The sequence below is a fragment of the Equus quagga genome, chromosome 8 (genome assembly GCF_021613505.1).
Source record: "Equus quagga isolate Etosha38 chromosome 8, UCLA_HA_Equagga_1.0, whole genome shotgun sequence".
Classification (NCBI taxonomy): Eukaryota; Metazoa; Chordata; class Mammalia; order Perissodactyla; family Equidae; genus Equus; species Equus quagga.
Genome location: NC_060274.1, coordinates 34,423,735 through 34,444,796, shown reverse-complemented (window position 1 = coordinate 34,444,796; position 21,062 = coordinate 34,423,735). Strand labels below are relative to the sequence as shown.

The following is a 21,062-nucleotide window of genomic DNA, read 5'->3' as shown; positions in this document are numbered from 1 at the left end:
GCTGCTACAAGAAAGGTATGAAACTCTTTCTAGATTTTTCTTTCCTATCACCCCTATGGGAGAAAAAGAACTTCAGCCATTAGGGGAAGGGCAGTAAAGATTATTGCCCTTAGGACACTGGTGAAGACCCATTGCAGCTCGAACAAGGGAACAGGGAAAACTCTATCTCTGAGAAAGGGCAAGAATACATCCTGAGTCCAGACCATTAACAGTTTCCTACAGCTTTGAGGTGGAGCTATCATAGGGATGATCCCATCACTGAGACCCAGCGACAGTGCCTGCCAAAGACCGAGGCTGAATCAGAACAACACAGAATGTCCTCCAACCCACCACACCTCATCACCAGGCTAAGAAGCATTGAGTAATAGGCAACAGCTGTCTACTTCTGGGAAAGGAGCAAAAGCATGAAGAGAGACCTTCTCTGAGACACAAAGGGATGACCTAAAGTTGATGCGGACATTGAGGAAATACTCTAGCAAACCAGCCTCCGCCCTAAACACAAATTAACACTATTGGTATGTCTTAGTCTGTTCAGGCTGCTATAGCAAAATATCATAGACTGCATGGCTTATAAACAACAAATTTATTTCTCACAGTTCTAGAAGCTGACAATTCTAAGATAAAGGCACCAACAGATTTGATGTCTGGTGAGGGCCCACTTCCTGTTTCATAGATGGCTGTCTTCTCACTGTAACCTCGCATGACAGAAAGGGCAAGGGGATTTTATGGGATCTCTTTTATAAGGGCACTGATTGCATTCATGAGGGCTCCACCCTCATGACCTACTCATCTCCCAAAGGCTCCACCTACAAATACTATCACACTGGACGTAAGATATAACCTATGAATTTTGGGAGGACACAAATATTCAGGCTGTAGCAAGGTATTTGAAGCCTGTGGTACATGGACAGTAACTATACGAACAGCTCAGCTCATTACTAAATTGAATAAATACTCACATTAAGCCCCTAGCAGAAGAAAATGTGTCCATTTTGAGGCATAAAAATTATTTACCTTAGTCTATATTGTACTACACAAGATTTGGTAAGACATCTTTCTACCAAAAAATTTACAAAGAAGCAAGAAAATGACAACACTATTTCAAGAGAGAAAACTTTCAATAGAACCAGACTTGGACATGGCACAGATGTTGTTAACTACCAAATAGAATATTTAAAATAACAAAGTTAATGTGTTAAATCTTTAGTGGAAATGATGGAATACGCATGATCAGATGAATAATTTCAGCAAAGAGATGAAAACTACAAAAAAGAATCACATGGAAATACTAGAAATGAGTACACAGTAAGAGAGGTGAAGAATGTCTTCAATAGGCTCACCAATAGCCCAGGAAAGAAAACACAAAGAGACAAACAAGAGTGAAAAGATCAGAACAGAGGATCTAAGAGGTGTGCAAAAATATCAAATTATCTAACATATGTGTAATTAGATTTCCAGAAGGAGAAGGAAGGAAGAACAGAGCAGAAGAAATATTTGAAGAGACAATGCCCAAGAATTTTCCAAAATTAATGACAGATACACAGATCGAAGAACCTCAGAGAATACAAAGCAGGAAAAATGCCCAAAATATACTAGCAAACAAAAATACCTAGATATATAGTATGCAAACTGCTGAAGCTTAAATAGAAAATCTTGATGTCATCACAAGAAAACTTACTTCTGCCTTCCAAATTTTATACAGGTGCGTCTGATTGGCCAAAACCTAAATCACATCCAGGATTGTAGATTCAGCAAAGGGGTCTGAAAGATGTAGTTGTAAACTTTCCAGACTACAGAACTAGAACACACGCAGCAGGATAGTGGCATGGATTTTGAGTACCAAGTCAGTACATCCACCATGGAATGTACATGTAGATAAAATTTTGCTGTATCATGTGGTTTATTTTTTATGTGTACAATATAAATATTTAAAAATGCATAAATATAAACAAATATAAGTGTATAATTATATGAGAAATTACAAATTGAAAATTACAAATGCAGTATATATACATATACTAATTTTAGTAGTTATTCAATGATTTGTGTCTAAAAAATTTACAATTTCTACTACTATCATCAATATTTGAGAGTATATATTTCCCCACATCTATGCTAACAATCAGGGATAAGAGTTTTAAACTTTTTCTAGTCTGTTTGGAGAATTGGAGAAAAGTGATTTATTATTACTTTAATATGTATTTTCATATTACTATGAAATTTATTATTTTCACATGTTTCTTGGTCATCTGAACTTCTTTAAATTGCCTATTTATATCTTTTATTCTTTTCTTTTGAGTTATTTATCATTTCTTTTCCACTTTATTAGAGGTCATTTTTTAATTATAGATATTAATTATTGAAATGTTATTGCATGACTTTTTTTATCTTGTCTTTGGTTTTATTGCCATAGATTTTAATATTGAAAGCTCAAATACATCTATATATTTTTAATAGCTTCTGGGTTTCCATTATTGGTTAAGATCTCCCCTACGTTAGATTGTACATGTAGTCTCTTATATTGTATTGTAAAACAATTATTATTATAATAATTATTACTACATTTACATATGCAATGTATCAGAAAGTTTTCTTTTAATGGCTAAGAGTGGGATCCAATTTTACTTTCTTCTATTTTAATAGCTAGTAGTGATAGCACTGTGTATTAAATTCTCACTTTTTTTCATTTTGTAAAACCACTACTTCAGTCAAGTATTATATTATCACATATAATAGGATATATTTCGGATTCTATCTTCTGTTTTACTGAGTAACGTCAGTCCATAGCTATGCCGATATCATCTTTGTTTTCCCAGTATCTTTGTACTAAGTTCTGATAGCCTGCTAAACACGTCTCCTCCTCTCTGTTATTCTTTTTTTATAATTGTCATGGTTATTTTTGGACCTTTCTTCCATGTAAAATGTAAGATAATCTAATTCCAACAAGAAACTCTAGTGGAATTCTAAGGAAATTTTAGTACATTTTATATTGTTTGGAAAGATTGACACTTTTATCGTGGCAATTCCTCCAATCCAAGAATTTATCCATATGCTCAAATCTTGACACGTCTTTCACTAAGATACTACGGCTTTCTGCATATAAATCTTGTGACTTTTATTATATTTATTTTTAATATTTTATAGTTTCTATATTCCTGTTATAAATGGAATATGTCCTCTTGGTTTCATTTTTAGGTGCTAATTGCTGAAATAGAGTAAAAATATTGATACTTGTATACTTATCTTTTATCCAGTTGCTTTGTCAAATACTCTTACAGATTTTCTTTTCTATTGTAACCAAACTCTCCTTGAATTTTCTAGTTGTATAATCATATTATTTACAAAATTGATAGTTTTATCACTATTTCAAATAATTGAACCAGTTATTTAAATTTTATGTTATTACAGTCATTAGAATCTTCAAATTAATGTTAAATAATAATAGTGACATCAATACCCCTGACTAGATCCTGACTTTTAAATAAAATGATTTTATTATTTTTCCCTTTAGGATAATAGTTGCTACCGGTTTTTGGTAAAGAGTCAGTCATATTTAAGTCTTTCCCTGCATTCTAATTTTACTCAGAATTTATAAGGAATGGCCAATGAATCTTAACAATCATATCATATTTTTACCATCAGTTATTATATTAATATGATTTTTCCCTTTTAATCTGTTAATGTAATAAAATATCTTGATCAAATCTGGCAATGTATCAAATTAATAGTAAATACAAATAAGTAGAATTTATTTTAGGACTACAGTGGTAGTTCCACAGGAGAAAAAACTTACTTTCTAATATTTGGTGCAGTTGTTCATATTTTTTCATTTTTTATTTGTTTATATTTTTAATTTGTTTATATTTTATGATTATATTTATAAATGAGATCAGTCTATATCTCTTTTTCAGGGGGATACTGTCTTTATCAAGTTTTAGTTTTAAACTTATTCTGGGTTCACAAAATTATTCAGAAACCTTTCCAGTTTTACATTGGCCTGAAATAACACATATTTTAAAAATACAAAACAAAGTTTGAAAACAAGAAAGGAAAATTCTTAGGTGCCTGAACCAAAAATGGAAACACAAAGCTGGAGTGATGAGTAGGAGTTTAAGCCAGAATGAGTTCCCTACATAAAAGTGAGATTCGTGCTGGGCCATCTATTTCAAGGGCTAAGGCTTAGAAAAATTTTACCTTACTAAATTGAGAAACCAAGATTCTTATCATCTGCCTGAGGCCTTACTTGGAATAAAAAATTACCTTTTGACATTGAAACACCACACCTGTGCAATGCTAGAGAGTAGAATACAAAACATATTACCCATATAAACTCAAGCCAAAACATTAATATTAAGTTATATTAAAACCGCTTGACCTATATGGGCTCTCAGTCAAAACAAAGGCCTTTGGGCATGCCTCCAAAACCTATAGAACAACCTCTGCTGGAAAGGTACTCAGTCAAAAATTAGAAACTACATTTGCAAACAAATCACCACGAGGGAGATTCAGTAGATGCAACAAACAGGAGAACAAACAATTCAAAACTAAAACTGAAAAATACAGTAATTGAAAATTTTAAAGTCAATGAATAAATTAAATAGCAGATGAGATCAGCTAAAGAGAATTGATACTTTGGAAGAGCAACAGAAAATATGGAAAAAACATGAATAAATATGAATAATGGGATAGGAGGCACCAATTTATGTCTAAAAGGAGTTTCATGAAGAAAGAATAGAAAGAATTCTATACGCTGTATACGAAGAGTTAATAAAGGGGAAATTTCCAGAATAAAAAAATGAGTTTCCAGGTTAAAATATCATGCTGAATCCCAAATGTAACAAGTTAAAACAAATCGCAACTGGATAAGTCATACATACTAAAATGAAACTGAACATCAGAGATTAAAAATAATTTTAAAATAACTTTTAATACATGGTATAACTTCTTCATATACCATGTCCTCAACGTTTGTGTATACTTCTTCCATTAACTACTTTATTCCTTTCTTGCTTTAAGTAAATCTTCCTCTCACCTCAGGACTCTGTTTCAGCAAACACAGTTTTATTCCACGTCCCAAAAAATATAGGTGACCTAGTTTCACAAGCACACTTAGAAACTATTGTTTTTCCAATTTTTTGTGAAAATCCATTCTCTGAGATTTTGCCATCTTATTATAGCACTCTTTCTACCTCTCGCCATTGTTGTTATTGATTTTCCTGATTGTTATTCATCATTAATATATAGAGATTCATGAACAGAAAGTTCAATGAGATGGAAAATTTCAGTATCTGAAAAATGGTCTCTTAAGATGTTCATCTAGTGTGATGTTCAACTGACTTCAATCTATTTCAGTCACAGTCTGGTCCTCTGTCACTGGCCCAGTATTGCCCTATATTTTGAAATAGCAACTAATTAAGTAGTACCAGACTTCATAGTCTCACATATAAATTATCTTACTAACATTTTTCAATTACCTCAATTATGAATCCTTCCTTTTTCCTCCAAAAACTCAATCCTAAATCAACCCAATGTCTATAATTTGTAATTACATACCTAGACTACTAGCTCTACCTGGTTAAAAATAAGCCAGACAGATTAGTGCCCAATTCAGGGTCTCCGTGCTCACCTGGGCTCTTGATATTGCCTGCCATTTCTTCCACATTTCTCCAGTTACTCTTTCTTCTCATACTCACAATAATTATTTTATACCTTCATTACTCTCATCACGTTTCTTCCCCATCATGGCCCTATACTCATCCTTTACTTCATAGGAAATAGATGCTCGGTTGAGTTAACTATATTAAATGTTCTTCATATGGAAGAATGACACATTGAAAATTAAAATGTAAATGAAACTGGAAAAAGATTTTTAATATCTATAATAGGCAGTGGCTGATTTGTAATATAAAGAAAACAGACATAAATAAGAACAAGAGGAATATTTCCATTTAAAAATGGGCCAAGTATATGAGCATCCATGTGACTAGTTAAATGAGATATCATTCTTTCATCCTTCAAGCTACCCAACACTGGGCGTGGCAGGGACTAGTTTGACAAGTGTGCAAGGAAATTGCTACTATCTGCAGGTGATGGGAATCACCTGTTGTATACCAAACAGTTACACCAATTTAGATACTAAATACCTGGGTTTTACATTTTAATTCCACTTTTAGGAACCCATCCAAAAAGTTTGGAGCAGATTTCTTTCTCCTAATGTTATAAGAAAAAGTAGGGATGGAATATAAAACTAAAGACTGAAGTTTGAGTAACAACTATTTATAGGGTCTGAGATAAATGAAATAAACCACTCAAGAGACAGCAGAGACTTTCAGGGAGGTAGAAGGGAGCTAGAAAGGGCAATATCAAGGAAATCAGAGGGGAAATAAAATTCTAACCGGACATCGACAGTGTCAACTTCTATAGAGAATAAATTAACATGATTTTCAAATAGATGAAATGAGCTGACCCACTTGAAAGCTGATATTGGAATACTGTTGAGTACTTTTTTGACACTTCCTATCATTTTTGGAAATTATAAAATGCACCTGTTGCTCACCAACTGGTTAAACCTCCATGAGGAGTGAATACACATACACATTGGCTGTTGCCCTTTTAGAGTCTCTTGTATTCAAATCAAAACCAGATAAGAGAGAGATCTAAAGTTTGAATCTCAGCCTTTTCACAAGGCAATGTTACATTGTTATTTTGCTCTAAGCCATCAAAATAAAAACTATCCAAGAAGTCTGCTGCTGCTATACAGGTCATCTGGAAAGTCCAGGGAAGGTCCCTGAGCTGCTGCTGGGAAAGGAAAATTGTCCTCTGGACCGTGAGCTGGCGTGTTTGTCTGCTGAGTGGCTTCAGTGGTTTCATTTGTTGCTGAAAGAGCCAAGAGAAAGGGATAAATGGGACTGTAATCCACACCACAATGAATGGGATGAGAACAGGAGCCAAAAGAGTATTTTATATGTGTGCTGCCCCTTCTGGCACACCGAACTGATGCACAGATTGTATGAGCTTTTAATCACCATTTAAACGTGAGCAAGCCAACCTGGGCATTCATTAGGTTTTTATACAGCTTGCTGATAACCCAAAGGGGCTAGCACTTATAATTCCAAATTATAACTTTCAAAGCGTAGAGATGTCATGGCATGAAGGGTGAACACCTTCCATATTCTTATGTCCTGTGTACGTTCAGTGGATGTTCACAGAGAGAAAACACTAGATAGAATACTTAGAAACCAATTTCTGTTTTCAGACAGACAATCTCTGATTAAGCACTGACTCCATTTCAAATCGTGAAAATAGGCTGGAGACATACCGTGGTTTGGATCTCTGAGATTCAGATTGTTAGTATAACACTGAGCATAGAAAATTCTCTCTTCTCTTTGACGTCTTTTTTTCCTTGATCCTAAAGTGCTAAGAGAGTAAAAAACCAAAAAATAAATTATAGGAATATTCCATTAAAGATATCAAATGATTAGCAAAGATTAAAAAAAACTCAATTTTTATGGAAATCTTATGAGGAAATATGATGAAGTAGAATTCTTCTCTTTAGTAAGAGAGAAAATTGTCCCAAACCTTCTGGATGAAAATAGGAACCCAATACCTTAATTCCTTATTGACTTAACAGTTATGCTCATAGGAATTAATCCTAAGGGTCTAATAAGACAAGTGTCTAATATCTAAGCATAGGATAATTACAGCTTATGCTGAAATATTTAAACAACTTAAATGTTTAACAGTGATTGAATTGTATTCTATTCTATGAATGTTGATTTAATCAGTCCTTTCAAATGTGTGGAAGCGAGCATATTTGACATAAGAACATGTCATATGTTGTTTTTCTCACTAACATTTTAACATGAAAAATTTTCAAATCTACAGAAAAGTTGAACAAATTGTGCAGAGAACACCCACAAAACTGCCACCTAAATGTTGTAATTGACATTATCCATCTATCCATCCCTGTCTCCATCTATCTTTTTTCAAATGCATTTCAAAGTAAAATGCAGACATCAGTCCACTTTTCCCTAAATATTCTAGCATGCGTGTTATTTACCAGAGTTCAATATTTGGTGTTCTTTACTTAGGTGAAATTTACATACAACCAAATGTACAAATCTTAAGTGGACCATTAGATGAATTTTGACACATACATACATCTGTGTAACCCAAACCCCTGTCAAGAGATAGAACCCACCTCAAAAAGTTCCTTCTTGCCCTTTGCTCAGTCTCGGTCCCATTCTGCCAAGGTAGTCACTTTTCTGGCTTTCTTTTTTCCATCAGAGACGAGCTTTGACTGTCCTAGAGCTTCATATGAATGAACTCTCACAATATGTACTTTTTTGGGCAAAGCTTGTTTCACTCAGCATCATTTTTTGAGAGCTATCTATTGTTGGGGGTATAGGTGGTTCGGTTTTTTTATTATTATTTCTGAGTATTAGTACGATGTATAAATGCACCACAGTTTGTTTATCCCTTCTCCTGTTTTTGGATACCTGGTCTAGGAAACATGTAATGTGCTCTTAAATGAAAAGAAAAAGATTGCAAAATAGGATAGGTCATATGGTTTTGTATTTGTAAAACAACAGACACAAACACACACACACACACACACACACATATATCACTAAGACATATTACCATTCAGATGTCTGAGACTCAGCTAGTTGGATATAAATACACATATATAAATACTTTTGAGTGCTATCTATTTAGAAAGCTGAGAGCATAGTCACCAACACCATAACAGAGTATAACGGTATCCCCTCGGTGGTAGAATTTGGGTGATTAACTTTTTACCTGCATGGTTTCTAGCTCTTCTACAATTAGCATTCAATTACTAACAATTTGCCCTTGTTTTATTATTAGACTGCATGTGATGGGAATGTAGGGAGCTGAGATTTTAGAGAAAACACTGAGCTATAATACGAGTCTCTTTCCCTGAAATCAACTGGCAGAAGAGAAGTAGAACTGCTTGGCTGGGAGAGCTGCGACATGCTCATCTCCCCACAGAGATGGGTTGGGTTACTGTGAGGTGACCAGAGTGGCGTCTGTGGAGAAACAGCTTGTGAAAATCTCCTCTCCAAACAAAGACTCAGACGGCAGTCCTGCGCCTGGATTAGAAAGCCACCTCGTAAAATCCCCCAAAGTTATTTTTTCTCTACTTTGCAAAGATTGTGAATTAACCTTTTGTTGTCTCCTAAGGAGAACAGGGTAAAGAAAAAATGGAAGATTTTACTAAAGGTGATTGAGAATAAAGAGTACCAAGGGAGAGGGAAATCCTGAGTTTGTATGAAATTATGAAAGGATAAAAAAATAGTGCTAACTAAATGCGTCACCTCACATCATGTTTAAAGCCACGTGAGGTACATTGGGTAAGTTTAATTTTACAGCCGTGTTGGAATAGTTAAGTGACGCGACTTCGCAGAAATCATAGAAAGTGGTAGCTTAGGACCCTGGTGCCTTTATTTATAAAGCCAACTCTCCATGCTGTGTCTGTTGAAGACCTTCAACTACGTCACAGTATTTAAAACATTTTTTTGAGTTACATCTTAATTTCAGACCTGGTGAGATTTGTTTGTCATTAAAGCCAAAATAGACAATTAGCTCAATGGTCTTCATGAGGATGTCAAGAAGAGAAAAGAGCATCTCACCTCCTGTGCTTGAACCTTCCTGAGCAGCCCAGGTAGTTCACTTCCCTGTTCTTGGAAAACAGAATTGGAGTGTGAAGAGCCAGCCCTGATTTCTCTCTCTCGTCTCTCTTACTCAGAAGGGAAGTGATGGAGTATGGGATTATTGATGAGACAGGAACAGAAGGCAGCCTTGCCCACTTTTGATTTGAGTTAAGCTATTGCATGAGGCTTAGGCAGGGTCACTTGAGGGCCAGCAGACACCTCTGTTCCATGGGTACCACAGGTCTCCCTGTGCATTTATTCCTTCTTATGCAAAAAGAGTCCAGTGAGATCTTTTGCTGATCCACTGCATGGGCCTCAGAGAGCAGCCCTTGCAGCCACAGGAGGACCAGAAGATCCCGCAGTTCCCTGGGCCTGGTAGGAAGACCATCTGGCAGAGTAGGCAGAACACTGGATGTGGAGTCAGAAGATGACTTTGAATCCTGGCCCTACCCAAGGGGTCTTGGCTCTTAAACTCTCCAAGTCTTAGTTTTCTAATATGGATGGAAAATCAAGTAAAATTACTTATCATGTTAAAGCATTTGCTACACATCCTAGTTTTAACGTCCCCAATTAGAATAATGTACTTAGATTCTTTATAAAGCACCTGTTTGTTTAACATCTCGTGCTAGGCATTGATGACTATATGAAGACAATTCAATGATCACAAATCTAGACTCCAGAGTTAGACTGTCTCACTTTGAATCCCAGCTCTAATACTGATTATTGGCAAGAGATTCAGAGGTTATTTAACCCCTCTGCTCATTTTTCTCATCTGTGAAATAAGGATGATAAAAGCACCTTCCTCGTGGGGTTATTATGAGTATTAAATGAGTTAATATATGTAAAGCACTTCGGACAGCTCTAGTAAGTGCTATATATCTGGCTATTATTAGTATCGTTAGACACAGTGTCTGCTTAAGGACAGGAATAATTACAGAGATGAGAATTACAAAGATGAGTTATTTTGATGGAGGTATGAGTACAAAGGAAGTAGGGCCAATTTGTATATAAGCTAGAAACTTAACCTACCTTATTTGACATGAGAATTAATCAACCAGCCAACATAGCTATGTGTCACAACCAAAGAAATGTAGAGAAGCCATTCTCTGTCCAGGCTGTCTAGGTCTTGGCTGGTTCGGAGTCCTGAGCTGAAGTTTGTTTAACTAGGGCCACGGAGTTCCTAAATGGATGCCTTAGACTCTATCAGCCACTACAAGTAGCAGCTTGAGGAGGGTGGAATGGGAGGGGTCACAGAGAAAGGGCTATAGACTCTTTATGGTTAACTCAGGGGTCAACGTCACTGGCCTGGTCCAGCTGTCTGTATAATCCTCTCTCTTCTCAGAAGCACAGCAATGCTTGCTGACTTTTTCCGTTGCACCTCCCTATTCTTTTTTCCAGATTTACTTCTCCTGGGGGAGAGATTAGGAAGAATAAAAGAATTGCACAACTTTTCCCCTTTCTGGCTTCTCTAAAATTATACTGAGGTACTGACCACAAAACACCAGCAACTCAAAAACAGGAGTCTGCCAAGAGTCAGTGCCAGGATAGAGAACACACACTAGGACCAGCTGGAGCAGGCAGGACAAGATCAAGAAGGCAAGCCAGAGTCAGACACCAGCTGTCAGTCCTGAAATTTCTAAGAGCCAATTGGGGATAAATACCTGAAAACAAAGAAAACAAAAACAAAAAAAGGAAAGAGCAGAGGCAAAAGGTGACAGTGGAAGAATTACTGAATTATTTCTAGGTAATATTTTAAGAAATAGAATCATCTTTTAAAAAAATAGAATCAGGCTGTGTTCACAGTTATCCTATGGGACTTCTTAAAGATAGCAATTAGCTGGATTTCACAGAAATAATTTTTTTACACTACTTACCTTTGGAAAGAAAGTTATAGACTACTAAGAAGGAATTAAAAACTGAAGAGAGTATTCTGAAGGGAGAGAGAAATTCTTAGGCGTTTGTTTTCTACCTATGTTCAATTAACCATTTGTGGAACAGACAGCCCATGTGGAGAAGCCCAAAGAACCATGAGGTTGAGTCAGACAGCATGGCCAGAGAGGCGGGGTGTCTGGAGGTGGGATGATAGACCCCCCGTGGCATCAGGATGGAGTGTCATCTCTCTCTTGGCTCAGGGGGACACCTGGAGCCTGTTCTCTGCAGGACCACCCACGTACAGTTGCACAGGCATTCCCCTTCCAAACTCCACTTCTGTTCTTGATGTCAAGGATACAACCTCTTTTTAAAGAAGCCTTATGGCTGTCTTAGGCCATTGAAAAGAAGGAAGTTCCTACTGGGGACAGTTCAGATAGGACTCGGCAAATTCTTGGGACACAGACATTCTTGCTGCTGACTGATCAACAGGTGATAGGTGGGCATCTTTAGATAGGATCTTTCTCTGTATGATAAGCAGAAGGACAACCAAGGTACTCCTCTGGAGATGTATACAGAGCTGTCTTCAGTGTAAGGGACTCTGCGATTACTGGTCAGCTCAAGATGGACAGCAATCTCTCTGGCAGAGATGAGGCCAGCTCTCAACTCCTGTGCATTTGGTCCTTCTCAGGTGTGTGGGGCTCCACTGACCTCCTCCCAGGTCATGCTTTCTCCCCATTCCAGCCCCATCTTCCCTTATGGGGAGACAATGGTCTGGCTTTTCATCTAATCTCCTTCTAAGCTATGACTAATGTCATAAACTCTATCCTTGATTCCTTCAGGACTTAGTTCTTTTTGCTCTCAAAGTTTGCGTTGACAATCTTCTTAAAAAAGACAAATTTCTTCGCCATTTGTGGGGCCAGCTGGCTGATACTTGTGCTTGATCTTCTTTCTGTTCTCCAGTTCCATGATCTCGTTTCCCCCGTACAACTCCAAATATATCAGAACATGTGCTGCCTTTGGCCTTTTTCACACAGCTCACCTTATACAGATACACTGAGATCTAGTGACCCTTGCACAGAAAGCTGATAAAAATGACTCCCATTAAAAGTTCAGGCATAGCCTCCCTAGAAAATAGCTCCTGGGGACAGACAAATGTATAGAGTTCAATGAAGTCCCATATGTTTAAAATTCAATTTCCCCAGAATTGGTAGGTGATCATTTCAAACACTGGATTTCTTCATTATTGGGTCAGCATGATCTACTTTAGGCCCTGGGCCCAGGGCCCCATTATAACACACCCAAGCATTTCCACCTCTAGCTCAGTGTCCCTAAAGTTGTGTCTTTTGCTCTTCCTTATTCCAACCCCAATTCAAAGGAATTAAGGCAATTTCTCCTACCCACAGATCCCCAAACTGCCCTGGCACCCCACCTTTTGATAGATTCAACCTTTGAGGATTTAGGGAATTTAAGAAGTGGAGGATGAGATGAAAGAGGAAACAAGGAAAGACTTCAAAAGGACCCATTCCTGCTTAGACAGTGAGTGAACAGCGTTAGAAGTCAACACAGGAACCACTTCAGATCCATGCTGGAGTGAGTGTGAATGTGGGGAGTGAGTAAAAGGCATCCAGTCACTTATTCTAGCTCTCAAGCTCTCTCTTTTCTCTCATGCTCTCTTTTATCAGCCCAAGTGTCCCCAATGATTCCCTTCATGTGGGCAATTAAGAGTCTTGCCCATTCCTTCTTCATGTCCCTGTGGAAGGCAAGTTCCGACTAGCATAATTAGGAGGCCCTAACGCTGCCTTATCCGCTGAGAAACTGACCAGGTCAAAAGCTCGACAGTTCCTCAGATTGGAGGGCCTGTGAGCGTTTCACACCCCAGCTTCATTATGTCAACTTTTACTTTCAGAGAATGTTTTTAAAGGACTCAATTGCTGTAGGTGTTTCTGGTTTGGTTGGTGTGAGGGAGGAAAGTTCTGGCCCAGCTCGTTGCTCTAACAGCCTGGGCCTCAGTTAGGAAGAGTTCAGAAGCCCGTGTTTTCTTTTCTGTTCATTCCAAGGACCAGTTAGAAGTGTAGTGGTCATGATTTGCTAAATCATCTTGGAAACATTTTTTAGAAATTTTACCTTGGAGTTAAAAGCACTATGTGTAGGAAACCCTCATCTGTGAGCTGAATAGAAATATGCTTTTCCAAGAGAAATGGGAAAAATTCTTTAGCACAGACCTCCTCGTGGTGTTGACCCAGTTAGGGCATGGTATAACACATCCTATATTTAGACCAGTAATGTTCACTCAGGCTACTGACCATGAGTTCATTTACTCAGTTGACAGAATAGTCCAAATTCAAACCAGGGCACTTTGTTTCAACACGATAAACACTGCAATAATAATGTGTTTACATTCCCCTTATAAACTAACTAATTTGAGTGCATTGCTTAAGCAAACATTTGAAGTGTCATACTTTGTAAATTAGGATGTACCTGGGAAAGCAGTGAAGCGTAACATCATACAAGCATTCCCAGAATTTCAGAATGAAAAGGAAACTTATAAATAAAAAATTGAACCCTAAAAAGTGAAATTAAAGTAATGGATTCACCAACATCACAGGTATAAAAACACTAGAACCCATTCTGATTTCTATTTTTTACTTTTTAAATTATGAAATATTTCAAACTCATAGAAAAGAATAGATAAGAACATAATCCAACATTCTTGATATAAAGTTTTACCATATTTTAGTCAAGGATTGTTTAATCTGAATTTTAAAACCCTATGCACGCCTCACTGATCCTCTTTCTCTGTCTTCCTCCTCAGTGTTAACCATTCCTCTCAATTTGCTGTTCATCATTTCCAGATATGTTTTAATGTTTTAAATAATATTTAATTAACCCTAAATATATATATAATATTTTTCATGTGTTGAAACTTTTTCTGTTTGTATTTTTGTCTTCATGTTTTCTGCAATGTTAGAATTCTATATAATGAAGAATATAAAAAATGATGCTGAAGAACAGCCACACACTGAGAGAAAATATTTACCAAAGACACATCGGATAAAAGACTATTATTCAAAATACGCAAAGAACTCTTAAAACTCAACAATAAAGAATACAAATAACCTGATTTTAAAATGAGCCAGAGGCATCTATAGCACCTCACCAAAGAAGATATACAGATGGCAAACAAGCACGTGAAAAGATGCTCCACATCATATGTCATCAGGGAAGAGCAAATTAAAACAACAACAATGAGATACCACTGCACACCTATTAGCATGGCCAAAATCCAGAACCCAGACAACACCAAGTGCTGGTGAAGATGTGGAGCAACAGGAAGGCTCATTCATTGATGATGGGAATGCAAAATGGTACAGACCCTTTGCAAGACGGTTTAGTGATTTCTTACAAAACTAAATGTACTCTTACCAGAGGATCCAGCAATCGTGCTCCTTGGTATTTACTCAAAGGAGTTGAAAACTTATGTCCACACAAAACTCTGCACATGCATGTTTATAGCAGCTTTATTCATAATTGCCAAAAAATGGAAACAATCAAGATGCCCTTTAGTAGGTTAATGGATAAATAAACTGTGGTACATCAGGACAATGGAATATTATTCAATGCTAAAAGGAAACGAGTTATCAAGCCATGAAAAGACACAGAGGAACCTTAAATGTATATTACTAAGTGAAAAAAGTCAATCTGAAAAGGCTACATACTATATGATTCCAACTATATGACATTCTGGAAAAGGCAAAACTATGGAGACAGTAAAAAGATCAAAGGTTGCCAGAGGTTGGGAGGCAGGAGGATGAATAAGCAGAGCACAGAGGATTTTTAGGATGCTGAAGATACTCTGTATGATACCATAGTGATGGATACGTGTCATTTTGCATTTGTCCAAACCCGTAGAATGTAAAACACCAAGAGTGACACCTTCATGTGAACTATGGACTCTGCATGATTATGATCTGTCAAGGTAGGGTCATCAGTTGTAACAAATGTTCCACTCTGGTGGGGGATGTTGACAATGGGAGAGGCTATACATGTGTGGGGGCTAAGAGTATATGGGAGTCTCTGAACCTTCTACTCAATTTTGCTGTGAACCTAAAACTGCTCTAAAAATATAAAGTCTTGATGAAAAATGTCTTTAAAAAACTTGAGCCCAATTGGCAAAAGAAAAATAATAATACTGATATTATATATATTTATATATATTATATATTTATATTGAAGTATTAATGATGTATGAATGACTCATCACTTATTTTCTTGCTGGAGCTACTAGGTAGATAAGATATGAGATCCCAAGATATGAGCTTTCCAGAAAGTGAATGTGAACATTAACATTTAAGAGATGGGTGGAGCAGCCCACAAAGAAGTCAGAAGGAACAGAAGTGCAGAAGAAAAATAGAAGAATGTGATGTTATCATCAAAGTATGAGAGCAGCTAGCAGTGTCAAAGTGACAGACACTATTTTAGGGAATATTATGAGAACTTCAGAGTTTTCATGTAGGAAGGAGAGAGGGGAACTGAAGAATTTATTTTCCCACAAGATATGCAAGCATTCAACCCTTTGCTCAGCCCACGGTCCCAAAGGCACACAATTAAGTTCTTTCATTTAGAGAAACTTATGAGAGTATCCAGAAGGAAAGAATTTCAGGCGTTATAATTCTTCACATGCACAATCTCTATAAAATGGTTCACAGCACAATTTCTTCTTGTCTATTATTTACATCTCTAAGAGTATCACTTAAAAACATTGTTTGTCAAAACTAAAGCCTGTATAAATCCTCACACACTATATTACGCTGCCTCCTCCAAAAGAAACTTGAGTTTGGGTTTAAAGCCAGTTGGGATTCCATCATCAGCACTTAATAGTTCCAACATTGGGCAAGTTATTCAACCACCATGAGCTTCACTTTCCTCTCTTGTAAGTGGAAATGATAGTGTTGCTTTGAGGATAAGTCAGATAATGCATGTAGTCAGTACTTAACGACTTGCAATAGTACTAAAGCTCTCATAATATATTTTAAAATACCATTGTTTTTACTTTTGTTACTCTTCCTCTCAATACCTATATCCAGGTCTTTTGTGTTTGAAAAGTACCTGTAGAGGCTGGCCCGGTGGCACAGCAGTTAAGTTCTCAGGCTCCGCTTCTGTGGCCCGGGGTTCACCGGTTCAGATCCCAGGTGCAGACCTACATACCACTTGTCAAGCCATGCTGTGGCAGGCATCCCACATATAAAGTAGAGGAAGATGGGCATAAATGTTAGCTCACGGCCAGTCTTCCTCAGCAAAAAGAGGAGGATTGGTGGCAGATGTTAGCTCAGGGCTAATCTTCCTCAAAAAAAAAAAAGTACCTATAATCATGCTCTGACTCACATACACTTATTATAACTGGTGTTAGTATAAACAATGTGGCATCTCCCTGACAAAATTGAGCCCCTGCCTTTCACAGAACTTTTTTTTTTTTTTTGCCCTCAGCACTTCAGTGGTATCTGACTCCTACTAATACACCACATTAAGGAACTGAAGGACAGAATCATGATAACCTCGACAGATGCAGAAATAATGAAATTCAACATTCATTTATGATTTTTTTAAAAAACAAATACTCTTAGCAAATCCAGTTAGACCAGACATTCAATAATCTAATAATGAATATCTACCAAAAAAAACAAAACTTCAGCCAATATACTTCGTGATGAAATAATGAAATTTATTCCCTTTGAAATTGGGAACAGGGCAAGGATGTTATCACTTTTATTCAACAGTTGCTCAAGTTCATAGTAAATGCAGTAAGGCCACAAAAAAGACATGAAAAGTATAATGTTTGAAAATGGAAAAATAAAAGTCAACTTCTACTATATGCAGATATGATTATCTATGAAGAAAACAAAATAATTCACAGATAAATCGTGAGTCTTAAAGAGAGTTTTGCAAGATTGCTGTATATGAAATCAGTATATAAAAATCAGTTCACTTCCATATATCAGAATGTGTTAGGAAATGAAATTTAACAAATGCTTTTGTGATGGCATCATAATATCATATACCCAGGATTAAATCTAACTAAAGTTGCTCTCGACCTGTATACAGAAAACTGCAAACATTAAGAGAAATTAAAGAAAACCCAGTTCTAAATTGTGTTATAAATATGAATAGATTGGAACACTCAATCTTATACGTATGTTAATATGAAATGATGTAATCTAAACTCTGATTTTTTTTTTTTGACAAGCTGATTCTAAAGTTTATAAGGAAATGCAAAGGATTTAAAAGAGTCAAGACTTTCTTAAGTCTTAAGCTGTTGTGTCTTTGGGGACAATTTTTATAGGCAAATCATATCAGTTGAATTTGTCTACTAAACCCCTAATTTCAACTTGGGGACAAGGAGGGACAATGTGATACAAGCAGTAGATAGAGCCCACTAGCTCCTAATCCTGGTAGCCAAGTGCTATGAGTATAAACCAGGACGTAAGGATGATTAAAGTCTTCAAAAGAAACTGAAATAGCAAAGGGAGGAGAGGCTGTGGTCCAAGTGTTGCAGCGGGAGTCCCACCTCTGCAGCCTGGAATGATAACACTGGGCAGGAAGGTCTGGGGCTCTCTCGCTCATCTGCCCGAGTGGCGGTTGGCGACTTTCCAATTAGAAATTAGATAAATGCTAGAAGTGCGGATGTAGGAAGATGAGAGAATGGAGCTTTCCGGTTCCCTCACCCGACTCTCTGTGTGGGAGGTGCTAAAAATACAGGCGCTGGCTACAAGGCAAATGAAGTTTCTCAGACCTATGCTATTGCTTTTAATTCAGAAAAATTCCATTGTTACATGTAAGGTAATCTTTCTATTCTTGCAGGCAGTTCTTCTGCCTTCTCAAAAGAGCTGGGCCAGGCTTTCATTCAGCTAGTTTGTGATTTTTTTTAATTATGTTGAGATGATAAGGTCTCAAATAATTTTCTACTTGGAAAAGTAGATAATTTTAAAGTAGAGCATTAAGGCTACCAATAGAGATACAGATCGTTTATTAGTAAACTATAAAAAATTATTTTGACATGATTTTTTAAAGGAAAACGTAACTTTGCTAGATGAGAACTGAGGAAAAGCAATAGAGAGAAATAAGCTGGAACAAAAATATATTTTAAGAGTTTTCCACTAAACACTTCAGGTATAGCTGATATCCAGATATCAGCTTCAGGCATAGCTGGATCCAGATGCTTTCACAGTATGACCAGAAAACTATCTGTATCCATCTCTCATCCTGAATTTCTCTGCATTATCTTCATTGTCTGAAAGACTTTTCCCACGTGGTGGTAAAGATGGACACAAGTAACTCAAGTCTTCCTTCTACATAGGTCACAACTCCATGTTGACCTAAATCACACAGACAAAAAATGTGGAAGGGGGTTCCCCAGTGTAGTGCTTTGCTGATGAACATTTTTTCCACTGCAAAATAATTATTCACTAAGTGGAGCTGTGATAAACACCTATTGTTTAGAAAATATTTGCCACGCTTCTGACATCACCAGTCTTGCCAATATCCCCACCTTATTCTTAGAAGACACTTGGGTTGTCTTTGCTACTGAAGTCCACCTCCTTGCTGGGTCTTCGCACTCCCAGCTGGCTAGAAGCCACTGGAAACTGTGGTGTACCACGTTTTTTTCCATGGAAATTCTGGTGATTTTAAACCAGCAGTATTTTTCAAGTTGCCGTTTTTCTATTTAATAAAGTACTTAATATGCGTGAATTTTAAAGATGTGGCCCATAATTATTTGGCTCATATTTTGGGCTACTTTTGTCCCCCACAGCAGTCTTAATGAGATGCCTTAATTCCACAAGTAAACTTCCCCACCACTAAGTCATTCAACAGCCATTTACTAAGTACTCTCCAATTAGGCTTTAATTCTTTAGGCACAGGGTAAGTTAATTCACAAGTAAATTAGAGTCTCTGTCCACAAGATTCCAGCGTAATGAATCTAATTTCCCCAAATTCAGACCTATCTCTTCTCGCCCTGATCTAGGCTTAGATTCACCCCTATGTAAGAAATTTAAATTTTGTCAACAAAAGTTCATATTTCGCATTAACCAAAGTTGTTATTTGAAGGCAAATTCCAAAAAGTGTGGTCTGATCCAGATGACACCATGCATAGCAAACAGCCCCAGGCCAGCTGCAGTTCTGAGTCGCATTTCAGCAAATAGAGCATGCATATGAAGTCTGACCCTCAGGCAAGCTCTCTGCAACTTCATTAAAATAGTGAATGTCATAAACTCCTGAAAACTAGCCCATGTGTCAGAATCTCTAACCAACGCGGTGCTCCCATGTGCTGTGCTTGAAACAACTTAAAATAAAAGAAAAATATTTTCTCTTCTGTTCTCTCTCTTTTTCAGGAAGAAGCAAAAGTCAATGAATCAGAGACAACTGGAGGTGCTTTCTAAGGATGGAGTCCAAAGGGAAGTTGGAGTTTGTAGGAAATAGAATTTAATTCTTTCCTTTGTCCCTGGTGTCACCTGCTTAAGCTCTTGGTGGCAGCCAGTATTCTTAGTTATCTGAAGGAGAAGAAAACCTGAAGATGACTAGAAGAATCCAAGTCACGTGATCTAAAACAGAGTTGTGATGATAAATACAAACACAGTCAAGAACTCCCCCAAGCCCTGGCGTTTCTAAAAACGGGTACATCCAAGTGTCAGGTCTGACACTGGGTCTGTGGGTGACAGCCCTGACTGACCACCGTTAGGGTCAGCTCTGTCAGGCTACATGGACACAGGTCTTGTTTCAGGGACGAGATCTCCTTTGGGGACTCTGGGTGAACCGTTGGAGCTGTCTAACTGGCTGACCTGGGAAATCCACACCAAGTGGCCAAGGCACCACAGGGATTGTGTTTGGACTTTAAACCACCTGCATGCAGTCTCTGCCTTGTTCTGGGATGCAGGTAAAGAGCTCATCTCCTTTGCAAAGCTGAGAAAAGAGTTTCCAGGGAAACACAAAAGCCAAGGTCAGTTTACATTCAGAAAATCACTGCTCCAAAGATTCCATGAACTTCTCACTGCACAAGTGAGGGAGGCAATTCTGGGTGAAGCTGGTTCTTAACACATGTGCAAAGTAGACCCCCCAAGAGGTGGCTCTTCCTCAGCAAAGTGGCCTGCCTTCCTTCTGCCTTCCTGTGTTTGCAACTCTGGGCCCAGGAGCAAACTGATGACACCAGGCTAGGGGCATAGAGGACCATCCTTATTCACTGGGGACCAGCCTAGTCGTTCATCTGCAACAGCAGATACCAGGAGAGAAAGCTATTAAATTCAAAGGCTTCACCAGTGACTGTTACATGCAAAGCACTTTTTAGGCAAAACATAGGGGAGGCTTTAACAAATGAAAACAGCCAACTTCCTAATGCATTTTTCATCCACCTTCCTTTCACACTTGTACAATATGACAAATTCAGGCGGAGGTGTCCTGGGGATTTCTTGGAATAATTCATAACCAAGTGGCTTTGCTGTCATGTCACTACTCCCCATGGCCCAC

At 37.4% G+C, this 21,062-nt stretch overlaps 1 long non-coding RNA gene across 8 annotated transcripts in view; it reads left to right on the top strand.

The window, feature by feature from the left end:
- The window catches only part of LOC124243573 (uncharacterized), a 164,233-nt gene that overhangs the window by 81,593 nt on the left and 61,578 nt on the right, over positions 1 to 21,062 (top strand). For 7 of the 8 annotated variants that reach the window (XR_006889708.1, XR_006889714.1, XR_006889713.1 and 4 more), the window contains one exon: positions 19,934 to 20,538. This is a non-coding gene — a long non-coding RNA (uncharacterized LOC124243573). The remainder of the gene's footprint in view (positions 1 to 19,933; positions 20,539 to 21,062) is intronic. The other variant, XR_006889709.1, reaches the window with a different exon arrangement.